At 38.6% G+C, this 25,359-nt stretch overlaps 1 pseudogene; it reads right to left on the reverse strand.

Moving 5' to 3' along the window:
* Nucleotides 1-24,931, reverse strand: LOC122728889 (annotated as a pseudogene).
* Between the last annotated feature and the right edge of the window lie 428 nt (nucleotides 24,932-25,359).

The raw sequence follows: 25,359 nt of genomic DNA on the forward strand, positions 1-25,359 counted from the left end.
TTATTTTTCACTATCTTTTAGCCCCTGAAGACCTTTAGCTTTTGCCAAAGTCTTACTGGAGCAGCCTCTCATGAAAGTGTTCTCTGAGTCCAAAGTATTCTGTATTTGATACAAGAAACTTCTTTCTTCCTGAGAAGTAAAAGGTATAATGGTATAACTATATGATTGACATTAAGAAGACCTTGATTTAAATCACATTTCTCCTTCTTTCTACTGTAGAAATATTTTAAATGACTAGGGATAATTTGGGGGGCATAATCTGACTGGGGTACTTAATCTGGGACTGTTGACTAACTGGCTATCTGACTGCTATTAATTTAATATGGGCCATTTATGAAGTTTCTCCACACTGCTCCCAAATTGATAAGCAAAAGAATAAGAAGCCTCTTAACTAAATAATCAAAGCAGAAGTATATTTATAAAAATAAATGTAAGAGATAAAGGTTAAGAAATGCAAATTATACAACCTGTTTGCTTTTAATACAATAAGGGCCCTTGCTGCCTCTTGCCTTAGGATATGCTCCACTTTCACTGTTCAGCTCCTTTCTTCTAACTCCAAGCCCCCATTCACTTTGTCAATCCTCCTGCATCTAATTTTCCTCTCCCTACTACCACAGTTGAACCCCTGTGTTTCTCTCTCACCGACCTCTCCTTCTGTTCTCCTAGTGTTCCAGTGTCCTTTTGTTCTCTTAATCTTCTGGCCTCTCCCAAGTTCCATACATCTGCCTCTTGCCCTAGTCCTTTAGCTTTCTCCTGTGTCCTTCTCCATTCCCTTAATCTTGCCAGTCAGCCCCCCTGTCTAACTCCCAGGTCTATATATAGATCTTCCTTCTCTCCACTCAAATCTTGGGGCTTCCTGCGCCCCCACACACACCAAGCTAATCCACCAGCTGCCCTAGCACTGTGGCCAGTGGGGATAGAATGCTCAAGTGTCTCGTGGGTACCACACCCAGGGCTCCAGGGGCCCATGCCCCCTTCTGTGAACCCAGGGAACTCTGCTACACCAGAGGCCGGCCTGGACGAGCCTGGGATCTCTCAGATTGATTCGCTCAGGGCAGAGGGAACTAGGGCTTTTTCCCCCAGCTGTTTGACCTGGCATCTCACACAGCCCATGGGGCTTTTTTTGCTCAGCGGAAGTGGAGGGGGAGGGCCACCAGCCCTTCACACAGAAAAAACCTTGAGGGCCTAAGGCTTTCTAATCTCAGCCGAAAGGTAGGGTCCCCAAATCAAAATCAATTTCCACACTACCTGTGTTACCTTGGTCAATTCACTTTGCCCCTGGGAAGGTGGCATCCCAGGTTCCTTTGTAAAATGAACAGGATTGACTAGATGATCTCTAATAACACTTTCAGCTCCTAATCTTGTGATTTCATAACCCTTCCATGGCAAACACAGAGAGAGTTGATCCTTTTAATGTTAAGCCATTAGAAAGCACTGGAGTTGTTAAAAGAAATTCTGAAGGAAATGCACTGTGCTGAGATGCTCATGTCAGTTCAACTTGGCATTTTGGAAAAGCATTGCTAGTAAGATTCCACATTAGGGGCTCTTTGACTTTGCCCTTTTCCATGACCATTGTCCTAAGCACCTCCAGCCTCACCATGTTTTCATTGGCAGAAGAGCAATTTAAAATTTAAATCCTACTTATAGTGAATCAAGACCATAACCTTTATATAAGAACAATATCATATTATTTTCAGGCCTACAGAGGACATTGACTAATCACCCCAGTGCACTTATCAATTGACTAAAAGCATACTCTGGATTTCTTTCTTTCTTTGTTTTTTTTACATGATCTAGAATAAGCAAGAGAAGGCATTAAAGGCAAAATAAAAAAATAAGATTATAATGGGGGGGGGGGGAGATTTGTTACTTTTAGCCCACCAATTAGGCAGACTAGAAAAGGATACATGTTGAAAGAGCTAGTAGGGAAGGATCTTAGAGGAGGAAGACATTTTTTGAGAATCTGGTGCTATTTTGGATTATTCGAAATACCTCCTTCTGGTAATGAGTAAAACCAAGTAGATGGAATTATACTTATGGAAATAAAATTGAAGTGAAACTTTCCTGTTCCTTGATGAAAATAAGAACATCTAAGTTAAATGAGCTGTCTGAGCAATCGCATAGGATGCTTGGTTCCCCTGACTGACCACCATGTACACAGTTCTGGTAGCTTTTAAATAGGGTACATTGTTCAAAATGGGAGATAACTACTGAATGAACAGATTCCAAGAAGAACTTCTGACCCTATTAAAGGCAATGAGATTCCTGCTTAAAGAAACCACTTATACTAAAGTCTGTTTTTAAGCTGGGTGGTATTAATTTCTTGTTATGCAAATTCTATCCTAAAAGCAGCAAAAAAAAAAAAAGTTAACCATTTTTGACAGTCCTGTTTCTCTAAGTAGATGTGTCTTCACTTATCATTTGTTTTAATTATTCCTGATGATTTGCCTAACCCATCACAAGCTTATTCAAAGGGAAAGGAATAAGCAGTTGTCATAACAACAAAGCTCTTCATTACCCTAGGAACCTCCAACAGCTTTATTTAAAATAAAGGAGAAAAAAATACTAACCAATTAGCTTTATCTGTCTGATTCATGTTCTTCTTATACTGATAACAGTGTTTTTTGAAGAACTTACAATTTGATAGGAAATGTGTCATGAATATTTATGGTAACAGAAAACAGAAAAAAATAGCAAGTTAATTATCACTCAAAAGGTGCTTTTGGTCAAATTGTTCCTTAGTGATCTTTTCTACCCCTAAAAAAGTTTTTAAAAAATTAAGTAAACAAGCAAAACTGATCGTATTATTTAAGCCAACATCTGTCTCCATTTATTTAAGTAAAGAATGGATGTCTGTTTAAAGTTATGTCTATTACCCTCAAATAATTTGAATTATATTTACATTTAGAGGGGATTCATACCTTAAGTAGAAGTTGGACTAGATGACTTCAAAGATCTTTCCTTACTCTCTATAACATAACACTTTGCCATTAATCTGAACAGGAAATATTCTCTCCTGTCTTCCCTATTTATGTGTTTTTTTCTGTTTTTTCATTTTGGCCAGAACAACAATGGATATCTCCATAGGGTTTTAATTCTGTCCTTCATTGCAAAATTCAAAAGGCAGATGTTTTCTTCTGGCTGTGGGAGATAAGAGTGAAAGGTAATTATTCCTGTAGCCCTAAATCCCACAGGTGAATAACCATATTTTTCTGGTGACCACACAGAGAGTATGAATCTGAGAGAGTCTCACATTTGGGGATAACTTTTACATTTAGTCTAAAAGCTAATATAATTTCTCCTATAAATTTAACATCTTGTTCTTCAAAGTTCCCAGGAATTAGAAAATGCATATGAAGAAATTATGTAAACTATATTGATAATATATGTGTTTATTCAAATCAACAAACATTATTTATCTCAACAATTCCCAAACAAGACATAAGAGATAAGTGATGAAAGTTTTTAACTAGTCCACAAAGTGACAACATTTATCACTAATCCTTAGTCTGGCTGAGTCTCTTCGTGATATTTCCAACAGCTCAACATTCAAAGTCAGAAGCAGTTTAGAAAGTCGGAATGTTTAGCATCTTAAGGTGCTGGACATATTGCCAGAGTGAACACTAGTTCCAGTTCACCCTAGGATTCATGAATCAGTCTTTCTTCTTCTCTAATAAGAACCAGCATGTATTTTGCCACTGAGCTGAAGGAAAAGAGATGGGAATGGGAGATGAATCCGTTCAGACACAGTGAGGGTCAATGAACCAACCAGATGAAGATGTGATTTGGGAAGGACTGCAGCAACACACAAATAATACAAATGAGAGAGTCAGTGACTACCAAAATGATGCAGAGCTCTTATTTTAAAATGACAACTATATACAGATAAGATATTTTATTAGAAAACACAAATGCACCATCTGTTAAGGAAACATGGTTTAAAGTTTCTCTAGACTTTGGCCTTATAAACAGTAACCCTATGTGGCTGGGCATGACATGTAGTTTTCCCCCAAATGTACTGCTAATGTGAGAGTATCTGTCATGTTATATTTCTCCATAAAATTTCTTGCTTGGAGGTCAAGTCTGGTCATTATAATTTTAGAGAATTTCATTTCAAATGCTTTGTTGTTTTTCTTTCTTTCTGTGCTGTGGTAGTTATTGTGAATATTGTTTTCATGATTCTGCTTACTTCATTTGGCATCCATCAATCAATCAATCAATAAACACAGATTAAGTGCCTACTGTGTCATTTAAAATATTGCGGAACTAGCCTGTTTATGTCTAAATTATTGGGGAATTAGGTTGGGATTTCTAAGATATTGCTACTTATAAAATTAATGGCTATTGCACCTATTTAGGTACTAAGCATTTATTAAATCATATTAAATGTTAGGGGAGCATTGACTACATTTAACACAAGCTGAAAACCCCCCCAGCACCATATTGTCTCTAAGAAAGAGCACATGACTCCAAGCAGCGTTAAGAAGTCCTACATTACCCAGAGAGAAAGCTACCAGACAGACTCCCTCACCTAGCATGCCACCCAGAATGGTATTTGCCTCTTGGTCTTTTTTCCTCTTCCAATAGAAGTGGCTCTTACACACTGCTCAAAGCTAATTGGCTAGAATCATTCAATTCCATTGGTTGATGTGACCTGAGGGTGGTCCAATTAAAATGAGGTGTACTGTGCTGACATCAGGATGTAGTACAAAGACCCTTTCAGATGGGTTTGGTTTTAATCTCCATTTCTATTGAGCCACCCATGAACTCCTGGGTTGGTCCCAAAAGGGATTAGCTAAAGTTTCTAAGGTAAACTTTTGCTTGAGGGTGAGGTGGGGGGGGAGGGGAAAGAATCTCCCAAAAAAAACATTATTAATAATTATTTTCTCATACTACTATGTCCCTGGCATAGCTTCATATAAATCTTCACAAGTTTCCCTAAGCAAATTTTTTTTTTTATGAGCTACAGGACAGGGATAATGAAAGAAAATCTAGAAATACTGTAAATGCCAAGTTGTAAGGGTTTTTTTTTTAATTTGACTGTTCTCACTAGACACAACTTGTGACTACTGTTGTTTTAAAAATTAGTTATAAAACTTTTATGTGTGTTTCAAAACAGAACACTCCAAATTAAACACTATTCTAGGAGATATATTTGTCCCCTCAATACATTAAAAGGTCTATGTATGAGAAATGATTATTAATAAGCAATAATTTGGGAGGAAATTCAGAGCTCTCCCTGTCTTCTAAAGTCCTTTAAAAGTTCAGGACATTACTGATGATAAGATTGCATTAACTCTCCTCATCTTGATCAGACACCACCCAACCTTGCAATGAATTTAATCTAAGGTAGAAGCCCATTGTGTTCTACTCGAGCTTGGGTGGAGATAGATCCTTTGGTCTAGATAGCCAAGGCTGCTATTGGCTTGAGTGAAAATAATTTCTCTGTCCAGGACTCACTCAGCTCCCCATTGAAAGGAGTTTACATTCTTTGAATTGATAACCTAAAGCTATGGGTGGTTTGGTATAAAGATACATTTGCTCTTCAAGAGATGCTCAGGCTTTCATTTTAATATAGCCCACCTCCAATCACATTAACCAATTAGATCTGATTGCTCTTTGATGAACCACCTACTGTTTTGAAGGGTATAAAAATTGTGAGTCTACCTCCATGATTGTCTTTGGTCTAAGCTAGCCATCCAAATGACCATCCTTTTATTAATAATCTGCTGGCCTTATTAATAAAATTATTAAATTATCCAGAAATATATCTTCCAAACCTTTTTAAATGTCACACAAAATTTCAACGCCGTAGGTACTCCCTCACCAAAGTAGACCACAACCCCTCCAACCTTCAATAGACTCTTTCCATAAGTTAGTCAAATATACAAACAGATCTGTGATCTCATTGATTTAGAAGTAGCTTCCAATGATGTAGCTTTGCAATCCCCTTATGCTTGTACAGGAGTGTACAACTGTTGGCCTTGTCCTCTCATATATGCAGTCCAAGAGACCCACCCAAAATGGCAGAGGCTTTTCTTGCTCTCTGTTGTCATTGTGGAGCCTTCTGTCCATTCACCTGTCAACCTTCACTATGTGAATAGCCTATTTATCACCAAACAACTTATATTTTAAAAAGAAATACATAGGCTATGGAAGCAAAGCCAGGCAATAGAAGATGAAAAGCAGTTGGATTAGACTAAGTACATATAAAAAAGATCTATGTTAGAAATGACACAACAGTCTGGGTTTTGAGAGACTTATATAAAAGGTATGTGATGGAAGGGAGGAAGCCGAAGACATGGGAGGGATAGGGGAGAATCCCCACCAACTCCGAAAAAAAAGTAGGAGAGGATATCAATAACTATTGATAAATATGTGCATGCAGATATCTATCTATCTATCTATCTATCTATCTATCTATCTATCTATCTATCTATCTATCTATCTATATTTGTGTGTCTTCTCTACCACCTATATAAAATTTTTATGATTCTATAGACAGAGATATACATGAGAGAGAGAGAAAATACAACCAATGAAAGAGTTTGTTGTTTTGCTTGACTGAATACATATTACAAGGAATCTTTTTTTTTCTTTTTTTTTCCCAATGGGTTGTGGGGTAGGATGGTAAGAAAATAGATTTCTGTTATTTTTTCTTAAAAAGTACAGTGGTTGGGGGTTGTACAAATGTGAAATGTCACATACACTTTCAAATGAGATCCCTATATTATTTATTTTACTCAACTGTTTTACTTTGCTATAAACCTCTTGTTAAATGGGAATAAACTGTAAGTGTTTATAATGTAAAAAGAAAACACATCCATAAGACTTTTATTTATTTGTTTATTTTTATTTAGAATTTTATTTTCCCCCAACATCAGACTTTTTAAAAAGGCAAGCTATGAATGACAAAAACAATGAGAAAGGTGTTAAAGCTATATTGGGGGTAAAGACAGTTCTAACAAGGGATAAGATAACTTTCTCAGGTACATAAAATGATGATAATTGACAACCAAGAGAAGAAAAGGCTACTTAACTCTCATTTTGCTTCTTTTTTGTCTACCAAGGAGAGAATAGAACATATATGGAAGTTGGTATCCAAAATAAATGAGATGAGGATAAGGAAGAATTTAATTAAATGTGATGTACTCACATCATCTGTCTCAGAGGAATTATATCCTGGGTACTACAATAACTAGTGGACAGAACTGCTGAAGGACTACAGATGACATTTAAAAGGAACACCAGAGATATCAAAAGTCTAATGAAAGGCAAATGTCCCAACTTTCAAAAAGCAAACTACAAGCCTGTGAACTTGATTGTTATGCCTGGAAAAAAGTCTAGAATATACTATTAAAGTATTGGTTTTTAAAATTATTTTTATTTTTATTTTTTTGGTGAGGCAGTTGGGGTTAAGTGACTTGCCCAGGGTCACACAGCTAGTGTAACGATTGGAATAATGCCATCTGCTGGATACTTACTGTAGAAGAGTTCTGCCCATGAAGGGAAGGTCTTTGAGGGCAAGACCAGGAGTCTTTTCTTCAGGATTCAGGAAGTGACGCGGACTAGTGGGAGGAGGAAGGAAGAGACTGGCGCTCAGTCTGGGGCTCTTTCCTCTGGACTCGGGTGGAGAGCGGAGCTAGAAATGTGCTCTCCCTTTAATAGATAGGAATCTAGGCCTTTCTCTCTCTTTACTAAATTCTTATTCTCCTTAATAAATGCTTAAAAGTCTAACTCTTGCTAAAGCTTATAATTTATTGGCGACCACTCATTAGATATTTTAGACAGTTTAGCTAGAATTTTAACCCTTAACAGATGGCTGACCACGAAGAGGAAAGCTAAACCTGTCTTCTGATCTTCTGGTTGGGTAAGAAATTTCCCCTCCCTCTCCCTTTAACTGCTAAGTACTGGTGTACTGGCTGTGTTTTCCTTTAAATTTTTTCGAATGGACCTTTTAAACTCCCTAATTATCCTATTTTTGATTTTAGTCTGTTTAACCAGACAAATGGGAGATAAGATCATGTTAATGCTTTGTTTTTGTGGATTTTCTATTTTTCTTTTTCTTTTTGTTAAAAGAGCCAGCAACTTACTCACACAAGGAAATATCTCTCCCTCTCCCAACCATGCTTTTTCTGAGAAGCCTGAAGAGATTCCCGCAGCTTTTCCCAGTTCTAACAGTAATTGTTGCTTTAATTTTGCATGCCTGGAGGCAATGACCCACCCTCTAGAAGCTTTTAATCCCCTAGCACCTGGAGGCAAAGTGGGGGAAGAGGAATCCAGGCCTGAGTTCAAAATCAAGTCTGATTCAAATTGCTCTGGTCCCTCCCCTCCTCTCCAGACCCCACCCTCTACTCCTCACATGGCCAAGCCCATTGCTTCCCCTGCCTGGGAAGTCCAGAGATCTGATGCGCATGCTCAACTTTTTCTACCTGCATTTGCAGCTTCAGGCTCAGCCCTTCCCCGGCCTGGCTGTGCTTCTGAGACAACCTTAGAAAACCCTTTAAATTCCAGATATGCTCGATTTGTTCATAATTTTGCTAACCTGCTTTTGTCTTTAATTAGTAATCTTATAAAGCATTTGTATGGTGAAAAGACTGACAGACAATATAGAGGGGTTAAAGAAGAAAAACTTAAGCTGAATAAGAATGACAATCATCAACATAGTTCAAGACTCTGCTTTTGCCATGGAAGGGTATATATTTTACAGAAATGTAGAAGTAAGCAGCAAGGTATTGATATGAGTATTGGGGATTTTAGATATCGGAATCAAGAGTGTTCTGAATTCACTCAGATTATTAACAGTATCAGTTCAGAGGTTACATAGGATTTCTATGCTATTACATATACATTTTGAAATTAATGGTATGGGTTTATTTTCATAGAGATTTTCATGCTTTTGAGGTTGTGTTTTATACTTAGTTTTTAAAACAAGGAGAATATTTGTAAAAGTTTTTTATAGTCATGTGATCAAGTTTATATTTTATAATACTCTTATTAAGTTCATATTCATTTATATTTCCTTAGTTTGAATTTCATTGTCTTTTATTGTTCCATGTGTATTTTCTTCTATTCATTTATCTATCTAATTTTGAAACATTGCAAGATGGTTTTGTTTTTATTATACAATGTTAATTCTAGGAGTATTGTGCTCCCATATTCTGAGTTGTTTGTTTTTGTTATTTTTTCTCAACTGATTATTTGATCAAACTCTTTGAAGCATTTCCCTGGCAAATTGGTTGCCATGGCAAGTGTAAAGAAGTATTATTTTTGATAAGCATATTCAAAAAAAAAAAAAGAGGGGAACATTTGTAAAAGTTTTCTTTTTTCAAAAAAAAAAGTTTTCTTTGAGATTCTGTTGTGCTTTAACTTGTATTTAAATATGTTCAGATTTTTCACAAAAGTAATTGTATACTAAGTAAAAAAAAATGGGTATTATTTGAAATTGTTGCGTAATTATATATTGTGTTCTGAGTCAAGATGTATTCACATTTTTTGCAATCATTTATTATCCTCAATTTTAAATCCATATGAGACTTGGATTATGGGAACTTATCATTTAAGACATTAATTGCCTTTATTCTGAGTTATCAGATGCCAGTTGGCCAAGATGCCATCCAATCACAAGAGGAATACATGCAAGAGCAGACACTGAACTGTCACATGAGGGGAGACATGCATGAAGTCAAGGTATGGCCGAGGGAACGGCTTTTGACAAATGTTGAGGTTGGATTCTCTTGGTTTAATATTTTATTCTCTTTTTCCCCACGATATTGTACAGATGGCTGGAAGTATTCATCCCACCCATCTCACTTCTACACCTGGCTTCTATGCTCCCTCCTATATGCCTGATGCCATGGACATCTCAATCCCATGCATCTGATTAAGTCTGACTCAGTTTCTTCCAATATGTTCGGTGGCATGGACATATATTCCATCCACCTATTTTAAGCCTGGCATACTGTATGGGCAGTACATATTGCTCAAGTGTGGGAATGCTCATATCCCATCATTTCTCTGTTCTTTTATGGTAACCCCCATAATTATCTCAGATGTCATGATAAATACAGTGTTGAATTTGGCCTTGACACCTGTTACCAATTATATTAGATTTTTAAATTTCTCATAATGGCATGAGGATAATTAGGCAGATGATGCAAAAAGTGATAAAACAAAGATAAAAATTATTTTTATTAATTAATATTGCAGCAATTGTCTTCTCAATTACCCTCCATGAGGGGGGACTATAGTAAGATTATAATTTTAAAGAATGTTTCAATTTTTGTTTTATTATATGTTTCATGTGTAACAACTAAGATTCTGAATTCCCTTAGACATGTTTTTGAGAACTTTCATTGTTTGATTTGATTATTGACAAAGCTATTTTAAAGTTGTGTTAAGCTCAATTTTGTAGGAAATTTTCCTGGCTGATTACCAGCATCCACACATCAACCCCTGAAAAGACTTCCATTCCAGGACTACACCTAGAGGACATCTGAGAAAAGACTTTCAGAGACTTTAAATGAACAGTTTTGATTTGTTGTTTTTGTTGTTTTTTTTTCTCTTTCTGTTATAATATACACCATCTGTAACATGTATTCTCTGCAGAGGCCCTCCCTTTGCAAGACTAATGTCAAAGCGTCGGTTCATGAGGACAAAAAAAAAAAAATCGCCCCTCTGAACAAAACTTTCCTCTCTTCCTTTTCTATATTGTTGTTCACATATTATTAGTTAGCAATAGTTATTATATTCTTTTTACTGTTCCGTCAAGGAAACATTTTGTTTCTTGAGGAACAACAGGGGGGACTGTAACGATTGGAATAATGCCATCTGCTGGATACTTACTGTAGAAGAGTTCTGCCCATGAAGGGAAGGTCTTTGAGGGCAAGACCAGGAGTCTTTTCTTCAGGATTCAGGAAGTGACGCGGACTAGTGGGAGGAGGAAGGAAGAGACTGGCGCTCAGTCTGGGGCTCTTTCCTCTGGACTCGGGTGGAGAGCGGAGCTAGAAATGTGCTCTCCCTTTAATAGATAGGAATCTAGGCCTTTCTCTCTCTTTACTAAATTCTTATTCTCCTTAATAAATGCTTAAAAGTCTAACTCTTGCTAAAGCTTATAATTTATTGGCGACCACTCATTAGATATTTTAGACAGTTTAGCTAGAATTTTAACCCTTAACACTAGTAAGTGTTAAGTGTCTGAGGCTGGATTTGAACTCATGTTATCCTGAATCCAGGGCTGGTGCTCTATCCACTGCACCATGTAGCTGCCCCTAAAGTATTATTTAGTAAACATCTAGTATGAGAAAAATGAGAGAAATGGGAGGACTTCATTAAGAACTGTTCATCTCAACTAATCTTGTCATCATGATCTTTTAGGTCTTCCCAGATTTCTTTGGAAGTGTCCTTTTCATAATTTCTTAATAGTACAATAATATTCCATCACATTCGTTTATCATAACTTACTCAGCCATTCCCCAATTGTTGGCCACCTCTTCAGTTTCCAGTTCTTTGCCACCACAAAAAGAATATCATTAACTATATTTTATGCATGTGCATAATTTTTCTCTTTCTCTTTGGAGTATTGATCTGTCTTTATTATTCACTCTGGCTATTTTTTTATGGTTTCCTTGCTGTAAACAGGCTTTTAAAAAATCTATTGTGTAGGGACATTATTTTTGTGCTCTTCCCCAAAAGTTTGCTTCCTGTTCTCTATTACCAGAGTTGAATGAAATATATAACCTTCAAGAAGGCACTGGTAGCTAATTGGACACTGATGAAGGGAAAGTATGTAGTTATATCTATTCTCCACTTTTTTTGGTCCCATTCTAAGAAAGGAACACTCTTCAGGCCCAGCTCTAATCCCTTGGGCTTGGTTGAGAAGACTGTTGGGGGAAAGTGCTCCAATGCAGTGTTTGGAAGCAAGGGAGGCTCTGAGAATGCTTTGCATTTGGGATTCTTCTTTCATTTCCTTTTCTCTCAATCCTTCCAGTTACCTGTTTCATTCTGCCTAGTTCTAAATAATGTCCAGTGCATTTAGGGAAGTGATTTTGTTCTTCTGGGCCCCTTTCCTATACTATCTTGTCCCCATCTTCCATCCATCTCAAGGGCTGTTCTGGGGATAGTCCCTCCTGGGAGAGAATATTGCTGGGACACTACTAAGAGGTTCCTTCCAAGAGTCAGTGATTAAAAATTCAGAAGCCATGAAACATATGGGATACCCTCAGTGAAAAATTGCCACAGATGTGGGAGAGGAAAGAAAACTGGGGCAATAGTGCCAGGACCAGAACTTCTGGGACAGAGCCAAGATGGCAGAGGAAAGGCAGTGAGCTCTAGAACTCATGACACTATCCCTCCAAAAAACATCCAAATAATGCCACAGGACAATTCATGGAGCAGCAAAATCCACAGAAGAATGTGCTAAAATAATCTTCTAACCAAGAACAGCTTGGAAGGTCAGAAGGAGGGAGCTGCTGTGCTGATACAGGAGTCAAGCCCAACCCCACAGTCACCCTGACACAGATCTAGTCCAAGGAAGGCCTCACCAGAGAAGGAGTCCCCCAGAGCCTCTGAATCAGCAGAAGCACCAGTGTCATCTGGAACTAAGCTCACAGTCTGGTGAGAGGCTGAGCCTTTGGCAGGGGTGGAGACTACAAGGGTCTATGCTGGGGCTGAGGCAGAACTTGGGTTTTTCACCCCTGCTGGGAACCAGGAGGTAGGCTTGAGTAGCAGTGGCCCAGGTGGGGTAGGGGCACAGGCTCATCAGAGCTGACAACCACAACACACAAAGCTGGTTGATTAGCAAGTTGGTCTGGGGTCATCTATGGACCAGGGATCAGGCCAGGCAAGTGAAGAACCTGATCCTCCTTAAATCATACCACCTGGGACTTCTTAAGCTTGGGATACTACAGCCTGGAAACAGTGCTCCACTTTAAGGAGCTAAAAGTCAAGTAAAAGAAAGGCAAGATGAGCAGACAGAGAAAGGTGAGGACCATAGAAAGTTTCTTCAGTGACAAGGAAGATTGAGGTGCATCCTCAGAGGAAGATGTCAACATCAGGGGCCCTTTAAAGCTTCCAAGAAAAATATTAATTGCTCTCAGGCCATAGAGGTGCTCAAAAAGGACTTTGAAGATAAAGTTAGAGAGGTAGAGGAAAAAATGGAAAGAGAAATGAGTGTGATGCAGGAGAGACATGAGAAAAAAGTCAACAGCTTGAAAAGTCAAATTGGCCAAATGGAAAAGGAGGTACAAAAACTCTCTGGTGAAAATAATTGCCTAATAATTAGGATTGAACAAATGGAAGCTAGTGACTTTATGAGAAACCAAGACACAATAAAGCAAATAAAAAAATAGAGGGCAATGTGAAATATCTTCTGGGAAAAACTGCTGACCTGGAAAATGGGTCCAGGAGAGATAATTTGAAAATTATTGGTCTACCTGAAAACCATGATCAAGGAAAGAGCTTAGACATCATCTTCCAAGATATTCTCAGGGGAAATTGACCTGAAATTCTAGAAGCAGAAGCTGAAATAGAAATTGAAAGAATCTACTGATCACCTCCAGAAAGAGATCCCAAAAGGAAAACTCCTAGGAATATTATAGCCATATTCCAAAGCTCTCAGGTCAAGGAGAAAATATTGCAAGCTGCCAAAATGAAATAATTCAAGTACTTCAGCTGATTCAGAGGCTATGGGGGTCTCCTTCTCTAGTCAAGCCTTCTTGGGACTGGATCTGTGTCAGGGTGATTGTGGCGTTGGGCTCCACTTCTGTATCAGCACAACAGCTCCCTCCTTCTGACCTTCCAAGCTGTTCCTGGTTAGAAGATGATTTTAGCACATTCTTCTGTGGGTTTTGCTGCTCTAGGAATTGTCTTGTGGTATTATTTGGATGTTTTTTGGAGTGATAGTGTCATGAGTTCTAGAACTCACTGCCTTTCCTCTGCCATCTTGGCTCTGCCCTGGAAGTCTCTAGGAATGGCTTTTCTCCACAATAACCTCTTGTGGCTCCCTAATACCTCCAGGATGCTTCTCTTTGGTATTTAAACCTCTTCATAACTTGGCATCTTCCAGTCTTACCAGTCTTCCAGTACTTTACTCCCTTTGATCCAAGTACATTGGTCAACTTGCTATCCCTTACATGCTACACTCTATCTACTATTTCTATGCCTTGCACTGATTGTACTCAATGCCTGAAATTCCCTCCTTACTTCTGCTTCTTCTTTTCCCTGGATTCCTTAAAAATTGAGCCTATATCTTACCTTCTGCTAGAAAAGGTCTCTCCTTTCCTGGGTCTTCTATCCCAGTTAATACTGCCTTCCCTGCAGAGATTACCTTTCATCTATTTTGTATGTATCTTGTATGTACCTAGTTACTTACATTTATAAGGTAAGCTCCCTATGGGCTCCCTAAGACCTATTGGACTCCTTAAATATCATTTTTGCCTCTATTTGTATCCTCATTACTTAGGAGTGTCTGGCATATTGTAAGTACTTGATAAATGTTTGTTGACCAGCTGAGTGACTGGCTGAATAACTAACATTAATATGATGGACCCAGGCTGGGGGGGGCGGGGAGAGGAAGGAATGTGCAAGGAGCCACCAGGTTGCATAAGGAGGACCTAAGCCACCTAGGTTGGCAACAGAAAGAAACAAAGCTTTTATGCTAATCATAATAGGACCAGTCCTTTGAGTAGCTCCTATACTTCTAGCATGGATGAGATAGAGACCCAGTCTTTAAAAAAAAATTTAAGAAAAAAAGAAAAGAGAAAAAGAAAAAGGAAGCCAGAATGTCAGGTAGTGAAGATAAAGGACAGCAGGTAAACAGCCTGAGTATTTCCCTGGGATCCAAGAGATATTAAAAGATTCAGAGGAAGGCCTCCTGCAAATTAGTCTCTATAAAGGATTTGTGGGAAGACATGGACAAGAATGGTACCAGATGAGACAAGGTGAATAAGGTTTTGGAATTTTTTTCTATACCAGTGGTGAAAATATTCACACCTACGAAACCATAAATCTGTTGAATTATTTAAATCACAAGGTTAAAAAAGAAGATCAGAGCTTATAATATTCCCTTTTACTCTCAAGTGGTATTTATAAGAAAAATAATATTTTTCTCTAATATATAATAATTACCTATAGTGCATTTAGGAATGAAAAAGTTCATTTCTTATAACTTTCTAATCATATCAAAGTTCATTCAAAGTGTGCTACATTTCATGGGACAGACATATCATTGCTGATTGAACACACCTTACAATTCAGTTCAATTTTTTCCTTTTCTATTTCATTCTGTCACTTAACCTTAATATGATTGAGTAACTATGCTTTAATATTATTAGCATATTAATTCCCTGAGCATTTCAATGGAATGTAAGCTTGTTGAGACAAAGACTGACTTTTGGTTTTGCTTTATCTTTCTATATAGTGTTTTACACATAGTGAATGCTTAATAAATGCTAGTTAGATTCTTATAGATTCCTATTAATATCTCTCAAATATTCATGAGGCAATAAAGTTTAGTGAAGAATAGGAGAACTAGGCTCTGAGCTCTAGCCCTGCCAATTACTAGCAATGGAACCTTGGAAAAGTAATTTCTTCCCTCCAAATGTCTATTTCCGCATCTGTAAAATAAGAATAATTCTTGCTTTTCCTCAAGGGTTGTTGTAAGCATCATGCTTTGTAAACTATAAATCGAAATATGGGTTATTTATATGAGAGGAGAAAGAACTGGATTTGTAGTCATAGGCACTGTGTTCGAATTCTGCCTTTGTTACTTACTACCTGTATGATTGTTCAAGTCACTTAACTTCTCTGGGCCTCAGTCTTCTTATTTGTAAAATAAGAAGATTGAATGAGATGGCCTCCAAGATCCCTTCCAGCTTTAAATCTGTGGTCTTATTTCAATCCTTACATTTGAGCTAACATCCAAATAAATGTCCACAAATAGCTATAAGACTCTTGTAGGATTTAGAATTGAAAGGGACCTTAGAAAGAGAGCCTTAAGAGACCTTAAGAAAAACAGGATTTTAACCCAGGTCCTCTGGTTCTTGATTCATTGCCTTTTTTCTACTACTCCCCACTTCTTCTCAGTTAGAATTACCTCTCTATCTCTTTTGTCAGAGTACTCTTTGGTGAGCACTGAGTTTTCCCTGATGACTGGCACAAATATGCTTCATTTCTGTGCAACCTGCACATGTTTAGATTTCCTAGCAGGAGCCTCACTCAATATTTTAGCCTAACTACTGTTCTCTTGAAAGCAGACAATCCTAGTTAAGCTAGAAAATTATTGTCCTTCACAACAGAGCTACAAAAAGGACCCTAATTATTTTGCAGAGCCAATGGGGATTTATAACAGATACATATATATGTGTACACACACACATACACACATCTTTGGGCTTTTGTTTTGCCATTCAAACCTAATAAATCAATTTGGCAGGATTTTAGGATCACTTAAGTTGTTCATTTCTGAATTCCCTTTGTTATTAACATCTTTCTTGTGTGGAAATGCTTAAAGCCGTATGTTGTATTACAGGAGTGCTCTCACCATGAAGTATAAAGAGAGTTGACTATAGTATTTTTTATATATAATGTGATTCCTTTGCTTATGCTACCCAAAATTTCATTGTCTTTTTTCTCTCCATCACATCACATTACATGCTCATAGCCAATTTGCTGCCTGTTATCACCCCTAGGCCCTTTCAGAATGACTACTTTCCAAGTTTTTTCTTCCATTTGAATATCTGTGCTTCAGATTACATTTCCCTAGATGTGTTAGCTGCATTTGTCAAAACATTGCTATTTAGAATTACCCTTTGGTTATCATTCTTCAGAAAATTTTCTTTTCACATATTCTGCTCACACACAATCCAACATGAATTCATTTTGTGATGATGATTTTTGAGAGTCCCTATAGCAAATAATTTTGCTAGATCCAAATAAGTTATATCTACTGAATTCTCTTTATGTAATAAGAAGGAAGGGAAGAAAAAGAAGGAAGGAAGGAAGGAAGGAAGGAAGGAAGGAAGGAAGGAAGGAAGGAAGGAAGGAAGGAAGGAAGGAAGGGAGGGAGGGAGGGAGGGAGGGAGGGAGGGAGGGAGGGAGGAAGGAAGGAAGGAAGGAAGGAAGGAAGGAAGGAAGGAAGGAAGGAAGGAAGGAAGGAAGGAAGGAAGGAAGGAAGGAAGGAAGGAAGGAAGGAAGGAAGGAAGGAAGGAAGGAAGGAAGGAGAAAAGAGGGAAGGAGGGAGGGAGGGAGGAAAAGAGAGAGTGAGGAGGGAAAGGAAAGAAGGAGGAAGGGATAGAGTAAAGAAGTGAGGGATTGAGGGAGGACAGAAAGAAGGAAGGAAGGAAGGGAGGGAGGGAGGGAGGGAGGAAGAAAGAGAAGGAGTGAGGAAGAAAAAGGAGTGAAGAAGGAAAGGAGAGGCAGGAAGGATAGAGTAAGGAAGGGAGGGATGAAGGAAGGAAGGAGGGAAGGAAGAAAAAGAAAGAGGAAAGAGGCATATTCGTGGACTAATCAAGTTTGTAGAGTGAAGCTACCTCAGTGTGGGGGATTTCTGTTTTCAGAAAAGGATCAGACACACTGTGCACTTACTTGCACTGATTAATACAGTGCAGGCTGCTGCATTATGGAAAAATGTATCATGGGGTATTCATTCATGACACATTATCTTGTGATATTGTGAAATGAGTTGCCCAACTGGGCCTTTACCACACTAAGTAAATCACAGGTCCCTTGTGTATTTTATCTTGATCTTTATTTTGTATCATATTTATTAATACACATGTTGTATCCCTTTTGTGGTAGAAACAATATTTTATTGTCACCGCCTTCCTTTCAAGTTAGGCTAATTTTCCTTAAAAGATACTGAGATCATTCTTGAGTCTCAGATGGCTGAGGGGATTAAGGTCCAGGCTGTTGATATTACTTTCTTGTCACCTGAGTACAAAGCAGCCACAAAGAGTTGCAGGTGCTATCTCAAGTTGAGATGATTCACTTCCATAAAGCAACTCTGGTAAGGAAGCTTAGCTCAGCTGAATCAATTCAAGGTATCTTCAATGTCTATACTTATGGAACATACAAAGGAGACTCCCAGAGGTAAACTCTAAAGGAACAGCTGGTGAGATATAACACTGTGAGTTTTTAGTTTGTTTGTTTTATCAAAATTTACCATTCAAGGTGGTGATAGCTTAAGGAAAAGAGACTTAGGGACTCTACCTTTACTCTCTCTACTGGCAAAGTAGTTTAAGAAAAAGCTGTATCACTTTCACCTTAGAATTCAGGGAAGGTGGGGCAGCTAGGTGTGCAGTGGGTAGAGCACCGGCCCTGGATTCAGGAGGACCTGAGTTCGAATACAGCCTCGGACACTTAACACTTAATAGCTGTGTGACACTGGGCAAGTCACTTAACCCCAATTGCCTCACCAAAAAATAATAATTAAAAAAAATAACTCAGGGAAGGTGGTCAGAGGTTAGTTAGAAAAGACTTTATAGAGATAACAGCTGAACTCAAAGGAAGAAGATATTTTGACCTGTAGAGACGAGGAACCATTGTATTCCAGGCTTGAGGGATGGCCTGGGCAAATGCACAGAAGATGGACAGTGAAGAACAACATCAGACACCATGTATTCCCCCATCACCAAGCATAGCGTTTTGCACAAAGAAAGTAGGCAACTTAAAACATTTGTTCAGTGAATGGTTAGGAACTGTAATAAAGTACAAATGACAAGAATGAGAGGTCTCCTCCTAAAACAGGATGAGATAAGTGAAAACAATTGCTTTGCAAAGGAGTATTCAGTATTTAGTTTGTTCCAACAGAGGAAGGACACACTTAGTCTCTCTGTACACATTGTAACCCCCTCATTAATCTCAAAGTCTCCATGTAGAAATGTAAGGCAAGTTGACTTGTGCAAGCTTCAGAAATCCACCAAATCTAGTGGGCAGAGACTTCATATGACTGAGATTTTTATGCCCTTAGACAGTCAAAAAGCTGCCAGGGAAGCTAAGACCAATTAGGTCCCAGGGGAACTTTTGTCTTCTTTTAGATAAAGCCTCCTCATGTTGTGGGTGGCAGGAGTAAAACTGCAGGGAAACTTTGTCACATAGGAGAAGGCAGGGAAGATAAGAGAAAGTGTACTAGGACGGCATTCAACTTCCCAAAAATGATGCATCAGTTGATACCTACAAAACTAGAGCAATGCACCAATTCCCCGACACTGGGAGTGGCATAGACATCTCCAAAGGGGGACAGATAAAAGCAACAAGGGATACAATAAGGGATGTCTCCAAAGAGCCCAGTCATTGTGATTATTAGTTTGTAGAAAGGGAAGGGAATTCATGTTCATTCTGCTAGAGACAGCTCCCAGGGAGCAATTAGGGGACACAGTGGATAGAGCCCTGAGCTCAGGAGGACCTACTTGATAGTAGCAGAGAGAGAGAGACAGAGAGAAAGAGAGAGAGAGGTAGAGGGAGGAAGAGAGAGAGACAGACAGAGAGAGACAGATAGAGAGAATCAGAGGGATAGAGACAGAGACTTAGAGACAGAGCAGGGGGAGGAAGGGAGAAAGCTTGTCATATCATTACCAGTTCTTGACAGTTCAATGGAAGTTTCCTATCACTTCAGGCACCTGGCATCTCCAGTAGTTGGGCATTTCAGGGAAGCTGAAGAGTTGTTACTTTATAGGGACTGGTGGAGTTCTCACTCAGGCATATTTGAATGGCTTTATACCTCTGTTAGAAGCAGCTAGGTTGGGGCAGCTAGGTGGTGCAGTGGATAGAGCACCAGCCCTGGAGTCAGGAGTACCTGAGTTCAAATCCGGCCTCAGACACTTAACACTTACTAGCTGTGTGACCCTGGGCAAGTCACTTAACCCCAATTGCCTCACTAAAAAAAGAAGCAGCTAGGTGGCACAGTGGATAGAGTGCTGGGCCTAGAGTCAGGAAGGCCTGATTTCAAATCTAGCCTCATCAACTTCCTAGCTGTGTAGCCCTGGATAAATCACTTCACTTTTGTTTCCTTGACTGTAAAATGAGAATAATAGCACCCACTTTTCAGGATTGTTATGAAGATCATATGAAAAAATACACATGAAGCACTTGGCACAGTGTCTGGCACATAGTAGGCACTATACAAATGCCAATTTCATTCCCTTACACTTTTGCTCTCTTTTACAAAGAGGTACCAATTAGCTAGGAAGCTGTGTATTTCTACGTAGAAGGTTCTAGGTATAGAAGACTTCAGGAGAAGGGGAGGGAATGGTGGTACGAGGCGGAGGCATCTGTAGAACAGAGGCATCCTACTATCAAAGATCATTTTGAAACACCAGAAGTTTTTCCAGACTGCATCTGCGGGGAAGCCAAGTACCTCCTATGAACCACTCCATTGAAAGACAACTCCTATCAAGCTGAAATCTGGCTTATTGTACTGTCTTTTCATGTGCTATACCAGACAAGGAGAGAGACAGTGAATAGACCTTTGGTTTTCTTGGTTTAGGGAACTCACAGATGAGGGAATTTCCTTTATCAATTCAGGTCAACCCCTTCTTTGCAAGTTCCCTAGAGCATTGAGAGGTTAAGTGACTTGCCCGGGGCCACACAGCTGTTGTACTTCAGAAGTAGAATTGAACTTGGGTCTTCTTGGCTTCATGGCTAACTCTATCCACTATGCCAGCTAAGGAAATGGAATAAGGGAATCAAAAGTATGGCCAGCAGTCAGATCATATTTGACTAATATGCCAATGACTATGTACAAAGTAGATATGGAATATCATAAATAAATGAACTTGTAGCCTTCCACAAAGCCCATCAGCTGTGTGGAGGAAGCACATTTGTTTCTCTTCATCTCTAAGTGGCCCACTTATGTAACACCAGACTTTTGCGGTTTCTTAGGGCCAGCCTTTTTTATCCCTTGGCCCTGAACACATATTTCTCATTTCTATTTCCAATCATTTCAGACCCTTTCCAGCTCTTCTAGAGAATAAACTATGGAACTGAAATCTATTTCTAAATTCCAAACTAGGGTCTAACTTTACCTCCCTATAAGGTATCATTTAAGTCTCTAAAATGGCTAATGCCTCAGTTTCTTCATTTCTGAAATCGAGGTGGCAATTTTTATCTTTCAATGGTGTAAGAATTTTTTTTTTAATTACTGTGTTTATATATTGCCTTTTAGATGGAGAACATTATATAAATAGTGAGTCACTGAAAACAAGCATAGTTGACTCAGGGCAAATGTATGTCTCCTTGGAACAGTAAAGATTAATTGAGGCTTAAGAAAAAAATCTGTAAGAGTGATGGGTCTGAAGGTTAATTAACACTGGCTATGAGTTTGTACAATACACTGTTGTCAGGAGATGGTAATAATATCTCACATAGTGATTTTCATTTGGAGAGAGGAAAACACTTTAAAGGTTAGGAGAAGAATGTATAGACCTGGGGCCACAAATACTTTATATGAAATGAAACTATTATTTAAAGTGCAGTGTGTGCGTGTGTGTGTGTGTGTGTGTGTGTGTGTGTGTGTGTTGTAAGGAGATACTGATTGTAATTGGGAGGAAACTATTTTTCACAAGATATCACACATGAAGACAAGTTGTTTGAATAAAATTTCTCTTTAAAATGCAGTATCACCATTTTGCAGACTTAGATTTGTTAAAGTGTTTTCAAATAGGAGCTGAGAAGAAACAAATTGTTTTCACCACGGCTATAGTAATTATAAAGGAGACCTAGTTTATTATTTGATGGCATTTCTCTCTTACTCTAGAGGCTGCTACAAAAAAAATCACCAGTCAGTCATATTCCGAAGCTGTTGCTTGTTCCTAAGAGAGCAGGTCATACTGTTCAGTCCTCCAATTTATTTAAATCTGTTCTTTTATTTCAAGTGCTAATTGTCTCACACAACAAACAGAATCTACTCTCAGCTGCAATTATTGGCATTACGATAGATTATCAACAGAAAAGTCTTACTTGGAGCAACAGAGTTGCCTTGGTTACAAACCCTCCAAGCCATAACTAGAAGTTGTGGCACAAGGGCAAGCTTCACAAATCCCCCTGGGGTAAGAAGCATAAAAAGAGACCTCAAAGCACTGTGACTTTTTAAGACAAATTCACCTGGGGTGCGGGGGGGAACTGTAGATAAAGCTCCAGGACACCACCCTGAGAATATAAGAAACTGGATACCCCAAGAACAAGGATGGCAAGACCAGGGAAAATCTCATCTGGTATGTGGCTGCTGGGATGAGGAAGAGCACCATCTGGCAGCTTCTTATTTTAACTACTTATTCTTGCTAACTAGGTGCTAAGATCATTTTTTTTTCTGGCTCTGAAGGAGTTTAAGTACTGTCAAGGCCCTATAAAATTGGGTGCCCTAACATAGGGATCTGAAAAAAAAATCATTTGGTATTACATTCTAGCCATGATTGTTTCTCTTTCACCCCAAATAGAACAAAATAAAGCATTCTTTCCCCTCCCTTTGTTCTTTGTTGAGGCTTTTCCAAGTTAGTTGTGATAGAAAATAAAAAATGGAAGTCTAGGGGTCAAGGATAATCTTATGCTTCATGCATAATCTTAGTAGTTTGCTAATGCAAATTTCAATTAGAATCAATTAGTATGTCCAAATGCATTGATCTTGGGTGCAATGTAATCAAAGTCAGTTTAATGCAACCCCTAGAAATGAGTATACTACTGGAGATGTGATATGAATAAGGCAGAATACAACAGGTATATGATTTCCCCAGCTCCTCAACACATTACCCTTCCTAACTGATATGCCACATTATTGTCTCATATTGAGCCTGTAGCCCATGAAGAGGAGCTGCTATCTAGTCATAGCTCTCCCATCTTATACTATTAAAGATGTTATTTTGAAGTTGAGTATGAATCTTTACATATATCCCTATTAAATTTTATTTGCTTATAATCAACTCAGCATTCTTATCTGTTAAACTTTTTTTTTTAATCCAGACATTGTTCAGTATATTAGCTATTACTTAGTCTTGTATCATATGAAAATTTGAAAAGAATATCTTCTATGTCTTTATCCAAGTCACTGGTAAAATTTTAAATAGTACAAGATAAAGCATGGATCCCTGGGGCACTCCACTAAAGACCATGTGCTAAATTAACCTGGAATAACTAATGACTACTCTTTACATTTGGCCACTCAAGTAGTTATAGAATCATCTAGTTGTACTCTGTCTAGCTCACATCTATTCATCTTTTCTATAAGAAAAGAATAACACAAACATAAGGTGGCACCTCAGTTGGATCTTACCCTCACTCTCTGGGAGAGCAATAGTAATTCCACTGCTTTCCAATGAGCTTCTGCCTTCATCTAGCCAATCCAAATCTGGTACCTGACTCCTTTGTGTCATCTTATTCTCTTCCTGTTAGTTTCTTTTCTTTCCTCCCTTTTTTTAAATGCTGCCAATTTTAAGTAGATTTTATTCTCCTTGACAAGAATTGCATTCCCACTTGTTTCCAGTACTGATAAAGAGCAATGTTGTTCACTTCTTTCCCTCTACACACATTCAAGTATTCAGAATGCCCAGATTTACACAGTAGCTTAAATGTTACTTTTCAATTGCTACTACCTTGACTACAAATTTGAGTCCTTCAATTTTTGGAATTCTGAGTGGAATGCTCTTTCTCTGGTGTGTTTAATAGACCTTTTTAATCAACTGAGTCCAGAAAAAGCACCTCCAGATAAGGCTGCTCCACCCCCTGGAAACCTACTAGACATGCCTTCCGGTATGCCCCCTGCACTCTGGTACAACTTAGTAATTAAGGGGTTGCAGATCTTCTCCAAGTCTTTCTGCTGATTCTTCCTTCTCAGGAGTCTAGTTCTTATCCAGCTCTTCAAAACAGACCCAGGGTGGGGCAGCTAGGTGGTGCAGTGGATAGAGCACCATCCCTGGAGTCAGAAGGACCTGAGTTCAAATCCGGCCTCAGACACTTAACACACACTTACTAGCTGTGTGACTCTGGGCAAGTCACTTAACCCCAATTGTCTCACTAAAAAAAACCAAACAAACAAACAAAAAAAAAAAACAGACCCAGGTGATAGAGGTATTGAAGTTGATACCTTCATAGAAGGAGTCAATCTCAATACTAGCCTTGGTACAGGAAGAGAGGGTGCACATTGCATATTCACAAGCAGTGTGAATATGGCAAACAACCCTCTTGTTCTCACTGATGTCCTTCTTGTAATTTCACTTGAAGTTGGTAAAGAAATGTTGACCATACAGTTGTCAAAGTCCTCCCCACCCAAGTGGGTGTCCCTAGATATGGACTTCACCTCAAAGATGCAGTCTTCAATGGTAAGAATGGAGACGTTGAAAGTACCACCTCCAAGGTCAAATATCAACACATTTCTCTTGGGACCAACCTTTTTGTCCAAGCCATAAGCAATAGCAGCAGCAGTTAGCTCATTGATTATTTGGAGCACATTAAGACCCCTGATGGTTACAACATTTTTGGTGGCTTGACATTGGAAATCATTGAAATGGGCTAACATTGTGATGGCAGCATTTGCAATAGTCTTCCTAAGGTAAGCTTCAGTAATTTCTTTCATCTTAGTGAAGACTATAGAAGATACTTCTTAGAAACTTTTGGTCTCCCCTTTGTCTTCCACTTGGAGCTCAGGCCTGCCTGCTTCATTTATGACCATAATAGGCCAATGCTTCATATCTGACTGTACAACTGCATCATCAAATCTGTGACCAATGAGATGTTTGGAATAAAAAACTGTGCCAGTGGGGTTCATTGCAACATGATTCTTTACAGCATCACTGATTAAATATTCTGTGTTAGTGAAGGTGACATAGCCTGGGGTGGTCCTGTTTCCTTGGTCATTAGCAATGATCTCCACTTTCCCATGTTGGAACACTCCCACACAGGAATAAGTGGTGCCAAGATCATTGCCAAGTACGGGTCCCTTCAACATGGTTTCTGGGGAGTCAAAGATCATAACTGACCACTGTGGAGGAAGAAGGATTGCTGCTCTACTCAGTATAGTCCTCAGGTTGGTCTCTTCACACAGCTCTAGTCAGATGTATTTTTTCCCACCCCATTCCAAGTTTTTTCTTCACCTTGGATATTCACTTTTTTGACAGGCTCTTCATTACCTTTAGTGGATCAAATCAGGGCTTCCTTGTACTCAGTAATCCCCTTTGCTTTAAAAGCAAAAAACTCACAAACTCCCCTTTTCTGTTTGTTATAAAACCAAAAACCCTTATTTAATCATCCCCTAGCCTCCAAACATCATTTTACCATTTTGTGAGTTTTAAACTCTTAAACCTTAAAAAGAGTTATATGAATGAGTTGAGAGACCACAATGCTCTGCAGAATTGGTCCTCAAAATGATTTTCTTAA

Source organism: Dromiciops gliroides, chromosome 5, assembly GCF_019393635.1.
Source record: "Dromiciops gliroides isolate mDroGli1 chromosome 5, mDroGli1.pri, whole genome shotgun sequence".
Classification (NCBI taxonomy): Eukaryota; Metazoa; Chordata; class Mammalia; order Microbiotheria; family Microbiotheriidae; genus Dromiciops; species Dromiciops gliroides.